This window comes from Carya illinoinensis, chromosome 1 (assembly GCF_018687715.1).
Source record: "Carya illinoinensis cultivar Pawnee chromosome 1, C.illinoinensisPawnee_v1, whole genome shotgun sequence".
In the NCBI taxonomy this organism is placed as follows: domain Eukaryota; kingdom Viridiplantae; phylum Streptophyta; class Magnoliopsida; order Fagales; family Juglandaceae; genus Carya; species Carya illinoinensis.
In genome coordinates, this window is record NC_056752.1 from 37055792 (window position 1) to 37065309 (window position 9518).

A 9518-nucleotide genomic window follows, 5' to 3' on the forward strand; every position below is an offset into this window, starting at 1 on the left:
CTAAGGTGGTTCACTTCATCTAAGATGATACACTTCATCTATCAAGTATAGGTAATTGACATTCATAAATAAAGTGGTAACCCTTGCTATTTTTTTATGGATGAAATAATGTGGGTAGCCTAAAGGTTGTATGAGTAATAAATGAGGGTCCCTAGTCTTGCCTATATAAAAGAGTTTGTGTTTTCCATTAGAACCACCTATAAAGTTCTAAGGCAAAGGCTAGAAGTCCCTTCCCTACAAAATCTCTAATCTCTTTTGTAGATTTGAAACTTTCCAGTTATCAAGCACAAATGGCTGGAGGTAAAAGATCCTATAGATATTTTTATTCATTAAAGTTATTTTCTTATATTTGGTATCAAAGCAGTTGCATTTCAGCTTTGTGTTTGAATTATTAGCATTTCATTTATTTCATAGAGTGGGCTTTTGAAATCCAGTTTTGTTCTTTGTTTTATTCTCTTGGCATGATCAATGAATTTTGTCATAATCTATGACGTGAGAGAAAAGCCGGGTCATGATTTCAAATATTTGTGGGCTTAATTTCAAGTTTTATTCATATTGTTGGGCCTTTGGACTAATTTACAGTTAATTTTTTTAAGGAGATATCCAGTTGTATTTTTTTTAATAATGAAGGTAATGCTATAGCATCCTTATTATTTAAAAGAATACATAAAAAAAAAATTAGAATCTCATTGTAATTAAATCATAGGTTTTAAGGATTTATGTCTATAGGAAAATCTTTAATTTTTGTGATTTAATTAGTATAAGAAAATGATTTTCGGTATTGACAGTAAAATTTATCTTCTGCCTACAGGAGTGGATAGTTTTATTTGTTAATATTTGGAATAATTTATCTTATAAATAAAGATAAGTAAATTTATGCTGTTATGCAACCTTTTTCTACAAGAAGGTTAAAATTTACTTGAATTCATAGCATTAAAGTTTTTCTTGATTTTGCAGCTGTTATATCATAATCCTTAGCTGATGGTGTTTATTTTATTCCAATGCTTTATGGCACTAATTTTTCTGACTGGAAAGATTCTATTTAATTTACCTTGGGGTATATGGATCTTGACTATGCACTCCGTGTGGAGCAACCACCTGCTGTCACGGATACGGACGCACAGGAAGTTATTGAAAATCGCCAGTGGTGGAAGCAATCTAATTGCTTAAGTCTAATGCTCATAAAGTCTTGCATGAGTAAGAGCATTAGAGGTTCTATTGGTGATTGTGCTACAATTAAGGAATTAATGCAGGCAATTGAGGAACAGTTTGTTCTCTCTGATAAGGCTTTAGCTAGCACTCTTATAAGGCAATTCACTATTAAAACCTTTGACAGTTCTAAGGGTATGCGTGCATACATTACAGAAATGAGAGACATTGTTTCTCAACTTAAGGGCTTAAAGATAGAGATATCTGAGCCATTCTTGGTCCATTTCATCATTGACTCACTGCCATCTGAGTATGGACCTTTCAAGATCTCTTATAACACACATAAAGAAAACTGGTCAGTTACGGATCTTCTGACCATGCGTGTGCAAGAAGAGGAAATGATGAGGCATGATCGGCCTAAAAGTGCAAAATATGGTCGTGAATGATAACTGACTTCAAGAATTGTGTGGACTGCATAAAGGGTAAGTAGACCATAAATAATTCTAAAGGTTCAAGAAGGAGCTCAAGTGTTCTTGAGATTATACACACAGCTATCTGTGGACCATTTTCTACCCCTTGCCTAAATGGTCAAAGATATTTTCTCATTTATTGATGACTATTCTAGGTATATGTATCTTTATCTTCTAAATGAGAATGCTCAAACACTAGATGTTTTCAAAGCCTATAAAGTAGAAGTAGAGAATCAAAGTGAAAAAAAAAAAAAATCAAGATCATAAGATCTGATAGAAGAGGGGAATATTATGGTAGGTATACAGAACATGGACAAATTAAGGGTCCATTTGCAAATTTCCTTTAGGAAGAAGGCATTGTTACCCAATATTCAATGCCTGGCACACCACCACAAAATGATGTTGCAGAAAGAAGGAATAGTACGCTAATGGATATGGTAAGGAGCATGATTAGTAAATCTAATATGAAACTTTCCTTGTGAAGTGAAGCTCTTAAAACTGCAGTGTATATATTGAATAGGGTTCCATCCAAATTTGTCTCTAAGATACCTTTCGAGTTGTGGAAAGGGTAGAAGCCTAGTTTAAATTATATACATATATGGGATTGTCCTTCTGAAGTTAGGATTTATAATCCTAACAAAAAGAAATTAGATCCAAGGACAACTAGCGGTTTCTTTATTAGGTATTCAAAAAACTCCAAAGGATATAGATTTTATTGTCCCAATAATAGCCCTCGAATTGTCGAATCTAAAAATGTAAAATTTCTTGAGGATGTTGAACCTAGTGGGAGTGTGAATCCTCAAGAGGTCACTTTTGAGGAAACACCTGAACATGCTACTTTGCCTTCTTTTGGAGAAAGAATGGTTGTCTTAATGCAATAGATCGCAAGATCATGTAATGACACCAATTCAAGTACAACATGTTCCTGTAAATGAGGTTCAATCTGAAGTTATTCCGCATTTACAGTCTAAGCCAATTGATGAAGTAATGGCTCTAAGAAGATCCTCAAGAATACGTAGGCCTGCTATTCCAGATGATTACATTGTATACCTAACTGAGTCTGATTTTGACATTGGACTTCCGGAAGACCCAATTACATTTTCATAAGCCATGAGTGGAGATAAATCTACATTTTGGTTGGGTGTCATGAAAAATGAATTAGAATCCATTTATAAGAACCAAGTCTGGGATCTCGTCAAATTACCAGAAGGGGCGGCAACAGTTGGCTGCAAATGGGTTTATAAAACCAAACGAGATTCTTTTGGTAATGTCGAACGATATAAGGCTAGACTTGTCGCTAAAAGATTCACTCAGAAGGAAGACATTGATAATTATGAAACCTTCTCTTCGGTTTCTAAGAAGGATTCGTTGAGGATAATCATGACTTTAGTAGCTCATTTTGATTTAGAGTTACATTAAATGGATGTGAAAACAACGTTTTTTAATGAGGATCCTGATGAAGTGGTATATATGAAACAACCTGAAGGTTTCAGTGACGACAGTCAGAAAGTATGTAAATTGAAGAAGCCTCTTTATGGACTAAAACAAGCTTCCCGTCAATGGTATTTAAAGTTTCACAAGATTATTTTCTCATACAGTTTTATCGAGAATCTTGTTGATTAATTTATATACCTTAAAGTCAGTGGGAGCAAATACATTTTCTTAGTCCTATATGTAGACGATATTCTTCTTACAAGCAATGATTTGGGATTGTTATAGGAGATTAAATAATTTCTCTTCCAAAACTTTAAAATGAAGGATATGGGTGAAGCCTCTTATGTCATTGGTATAGAGATTCACTGAGACAGGAAACAAAGAGTCTTAGAACTGTCTCAAAAGGCCTACATTGAAATTTTTTTATAGAGATTCGGTATGAAAGATTGTAAAGCCTCTTTAGCTCCCATAATCAAAGGTGATAAATTTTATAAAGGACAATCACCTGAAAATGCATTGGAACAAGAGCAGATGAAAAGTGTGCCTTATGCATCTACAGTGGGTAGCTTGATGTATGCTCAAGTTTGTACCCATCTAGACATATGTCTAGCAGTTGGATTATTGGGTCGCTATCAAAGTAACTCAGGACTTCAACATTGGATAGCTGCAAAGAAGGTGATGCAGTATTTGTAAGGAACCAAGAATTACATGCTAACCTACAGGCATACAGAAAATTTGCAAGTGGTTGGCTATTCAGATTCAGATTTTGCCAGTTGTGTAGACACCAGAAAGTCTACTTCTGGGTATATCTTTCTTCTTGCTGAAGGAGCTATATCTTGGAAAGCAATCTATAATTGCTACGTCTACTATGGAGGCAGAATTTATTGCGTGCTATGAAGCAACGACACAAGCCATATGGTTGAAGAATTTTATTTCTAGTCTTAAAATTATCGATTTCATTCAAAGACCAATAAAGATTCTTTGTGATAATACCGCTGCAGTGTTCTTCTCAAAGAATAATAAGAGCGGAAGCAGAAGCAGGCATATCGACATAAAGTATTTAAGTGTGAGAGAGAGCATCAAATATAATGTGGTGTATATTGAGTATACTAGTACATATTTGATGTTAGCTGATCCAATGACCAAAGGTTTACAGGTAAAACAACTTCAGAGTCATGTGGATCGTATGGGCCTAACTAAAGTGTAATCTCTCATGTTATTGTATATTTCACAAAGAATAAAGTTGAATTCAGTTTCAATTTTGCGCATAAAGTAACGAATTCGTCATATCCATTGGGTGATTAAGTTGGACCCGAATGACTTTTAATAGTTGTTCATAAAGTATTTTAAGAGATAGTATGTATTGTGACACATGGAAGGAAAATGCTCACTATAAAGAGCAATACCACCATAGTTTATATATAGGATACCTTGACAGAATTAATGGCATTATTTTGGCCATTTTAGTTTTACCTATTAAGTGAATCAAGTGGAAAAATGTTAGACCTTTAGTTTTCCTAGAAAACTTTTGTCTTCCCTAAGGTAGTTCACTTCATCTAAGATGATATACTTCATCTATCAAGTATAGGTAATTGCCATTCATAAATAAAGTGATGACCCTTGCTATTTTTTTATAAATGAAATAATAAGGATAGCGTAAAAGTTGTAGGAGTAATAAATGAGGGTCCCTAGTCTTGCCTATATAAAGGGGCTTGTGTTTTCCATTAGAACCACCCATAAAGTTCTAAGGCAAAGGTTAAAAGTCCCTTCCTTACAAAATCTTTACTATCTTTTGTAGATTTGAAAGTTTCCAGTTATCAAGCACAAATGGCTGGAGGTAAAAGATCCTATATATCTTTTTATTCATTAAAGTTATTTTCTTACATTTGAAATAAAAGATCCTATAGATCTTTTTATTCATTAAAGTTATTTTCTTACAGATCAATCATCTTACCAATCTATAGAATGGTAGGGTCATTTGGAAGCCAAATAAATTATTAATATTGATTACTAATAAGGAAACTGTTACTATATCACAGCCCAAGAATCACGCAATGGCAATAGGCACCCAATCCTTTCTTGTAATGTAATCATTTACGTAAATCTCACACTAGGCTGTTAATGGACTTACCATGTATAGCTAGACCGCCTACTGTAGTTTATGGTCTTACCTTATGTAGCTAGACCACTTGCTGTATATATATATATATATATATATATTCATGTAAAGCTACCTTGTAAAGTGTGAGAAATTATTTTATTCAGATCTCTGTATGGTATTAGAGACAGGTTCGATCCTGTGACCTTTGGGTTATTTGCTTTGTTGCTGAACCTTATAAATCATTTCATCATGCTTCTTATTTCCTACAAAATGTTGTGTTAGTGCAAACGGACTGCAAAAGAAGAAAATAGTTTGCTTCAAGTGCGTTATAATGTCGTTTTCTGGTATGCATATAGATTACAAGCGAATTTGCCTCCATGATATAATGAACAATGAAGCCCAAAAGAAATCTGTTTGTCTAACTTCATTATGCACATACGAAATTAGACTTAAATTCTTTTAGATTTTACTATTCAACCAATAGATTATAAATTTGTTTTCTACAAAATAAACAGATTCTAGTAACAAGTGATTAAAGAAATAAAATATTTTTTGGAGAGAAAGAATTTCCAAATTATATTCTTGACTGTGTTAATTTATAAGCCATTGATTCTATTTACAGATGACTAAAGGATGTAAACAAAAAGTTAAAACTTTTCATTAAACTAAAATATGTTCCAAATAGGTACCTATACCACATCCCTTGATCCCCTTTCAACCATCTATGTATTTTTCGGCTAAACCCATCACATTATCACTAGCTACCCATGGCCCAATGCAAATATTTTCATGGATTTATTTTGTTTCGTTTATACCACAACCCCCATGCTAATGGAGAAGAATCTCTCAACTTCTTCTTGTTAAATAAATTTAATTCGAATTACCTTAAGCAATGTAGAATTCTCACAAGTCTAAATCTTTGCTCATTTTCAGCCCACACCAAAGTTTTGTAATTGTACCTCAGCGTCACTTAAGAGGCTACTAGAGTCTCTAAAAATAATTCCACACTTCAAGATCAAGAGCTTAAAATGGTTGCTTTGGGAGATTGAAGAGAGAAATGAGAGACCTTTGTTTATACATTCACTTTTTACAAAAATAACGTACATAAAACTCTCATTTTAAAGAGTTTTATGATGTGGCAATGTGATGAGGAGTTAATTAACTACTTGTGATGGAGAGTTGAGTTAATTAACTATTGCAATGGAGAGTTAATTAACTGATTATAACTTTTCTACCCATTAGGAGTTAATAGGTCATGAAGTGCCCATTTACTACATGGGAATGTTTTCACGTGAGAAATTGATCTTAAACTGTTACATGTCCCAGCAAAGTAAAATGATGTTTTGGTACTTTGAGGGACCAGTCTTCCACAATGCATGCAAACAAGTAAAAAGGGTTAAGATGATTTCGTTAAACGAAAACTGGATATTTCAATACATGGACTCCACAATAATTAGACTAAAAGAACAAAATTATAACCATGGCCCACTAATTAAGGAACACTAACCCACTACAGATTAGACTTAATAGCAAACCTATACCCTTGGGCCACTAAGTCCTTTTACTCCTAAAGACTAGGACAACAACCCCAAATAGATCCACGTCTGCCAAACCACTAATAACTAACAATACATGGACTAATAAACAAAGAGATAAACAAGACATAAATTGGATCCCTTCCAAGCTAATTGTCATCTCACTTACTGCCCCTAGGAAATCAGACACATTATGGCTTTAAGAGTATACCAACTAAGCTATTGGATTTCTTGGGCAGTTGAGATGGTCCCATGTGCGCAAGGGTCATGATAGACCCCCTTTTTCAAGAACCTTGTATACAAAGGTTCCTTAATTTCTTTCCCTAAAATGGGACAAGTCTTCCCACAATTCATCCTCCATACTCATGCCTACCCATTTGACCAAGACCTTTGTAACCGCCCTATTGTTGCATTGCCTAAGCATTCTCTGCAAGATCTTCTCCTATGTGCCGTGGATTGAATCGTCAGTGTTCATGGGGGCAATTGTTATTATGGATAAACATAACTAGTTAGATATTAATTATTTATAAATTTTTACAGTTTTCTAATTTAATAGAGGTTCTACTTGTTAGTTACAATTTTCATAAGTTGGAATCTTAGCTCACTGAGCCAAGCTCAAATAAAGACTATATAAAAACTCGAGCTTGGGTCGAGCTTGGCAATCCAAAGACCGGATCGACTTGATTACAACCCTACTTATACAACTTGGATTGGGTTTTGTCTAGTGTGTTTTGAAAGAAACGTGGGGGAGGAAACCCGTACACTGCTTCAAATGTAGTTGTTTGGTTGAATAATGTTCACTAGTATTGTACCAAAACTCAATTAACGACAATCACTTGCTCCATTCCTTGGGCTTTTCTCTGGTGAAGCATCGTAGGTACCATTCTAAACTCTGATTGATGACTTTTGTTTGTCCATCTGTTTGAGGATAGTAGGCTGTACTAAGATTTAACTGAGTTCCTTGTAAGTGAAATAGTTTAGACCAAATCTGAGACGTGAAAACTGCATCACGATCATTCATGATGAACTTGGGCATTTATAGAGTCGGACAATGCCTTTCAAAAATTACTTGTAGAGTAAGGGTGGTGGAGGGGAATAAAATGTGAGTATTTGATGATGCGATCGACCACAACTAGGATGACGCTTTTGCTATGTAAGATAGGGAGGCCCTCCACAAAGTCCATACTGAATGCCCAGCTAGTCGAGCCATGGTGTTGCTGGTTGGGAGATTATTGTAGCATAGAGTGGTCCTTCTTTGGTGTTGATTTACAAGTGGGAATTAGCAGCTTTCTTTTCACAACCTGCTTTATATTCCAATGTAAACTCATACCCAATTAATTTAGAAATCTACTTATGTTGGGTAGGTGTGCCAATCCATTGTTCAACTAGATATTTGAGTGCTTGTTAGTCTATAAGAATTTGGAATTTCTAACTCAGTAGATAAGCATGCCATTTTTTTATAGCCATCATAAGAGCAAGAAGCTCATTTTCGTGGGTAGAGAGGTGGAGGTTCTTCCCTCTAGGTCCCTAACTTAGATATGTAGAGGTTGTTCCTTTTGCATAAGTACAACACCAATGCCTTCTTCAGAGGCATCACATTCAATGACAAATGTCTTGGAAAAATTTGGGAGCCCTAAAATAAGAGGTGTAGCCATAGCTTACTTAAGTTTGTTAAATGCTTCAGTAGCTATGTGATTCCAGTGAAAAACATCCTTGCATAGTAGCATTGTGAGGGAGTAGCAATGCATCCATAATATATTATAAACTTGTGGCAGTAGCGAGTGAGACCCAAAAAACCCTCCAAAACCTTGATAGAGGTAGGAACTGACCACCGTAGCATTCTGGAAATCTTGGTAGAATCAGCTTGAACTCCCTGTGAAGAGATAACATGTCCCAAATATTCTATCTCATAACATCCAAACTTACACTTAGTTATTTTGGCATACAAGTGGTGTTGTTGGAGTAGTTTAAGCACAATTTCCAAGTATAAGAGATGATCATTCATGCATTTGTTATAAACTAGGATATCATCAAAAAATACTAGGACAAATATGGGCAAATAATAATATACACAAAGCGTTGGAAGGTTGAGGGTGTGTTAGTGAGGCCAAAGGCATAACTAAAAACTCATAGTGACCTTTGTGCATTTGGAAAGCTGTTTTTGGCGAATCCTTGGGATACATCCGAATATGGTGATACCCCAACCTTAGATCCAATTTAGAAAATATGGAAGTTCCACCTAACTCATCTAAAAATTCATCAATGATAGGAATATGATACTTATCTCTAATGATCACTTGGTTAAGTGCTTGGTAGTCTATACATATGCCAACTACCATCAGCCTTGTGTACTAAGAGTACTGGAGATAAATAAGTGTCTTGACTGAGGCAAATGACACAATTTTCCAGCAACTCATTTACTATACTCTCAATTTCATCCATTTGATAGTAAGGATAAAGGCAAGGCATGATGCTAACAGGCTTGCCTCTATCCATTAAGGGAGTGTTGTGGTCATGACTTTTGTGAGAAGGAAAACCTTGTGGCTCCTTAAAAATTTAGTTGAATTGCTCTAACAATAGTGCAACTCCTTAGGAATGGTAGTTGAGAAACTACCATTAGAAGCATCCATTAATTTCAGAACAAGCCCTTCATGATTCTCCTTAGATTGTAAATAAAAACTTTCAGCAGCTTCCATAGTGAGGTTTGAGGGACTAAGCCTTTGAAGCTGAGTTGCTTGGCCATGTTAGTTAAACTTCATGGTGAGCTAGGTAAAATTCCAGAGAATTGGTCCTTGTAGATAGATCTAATTCACACCTAGAATAAGATCG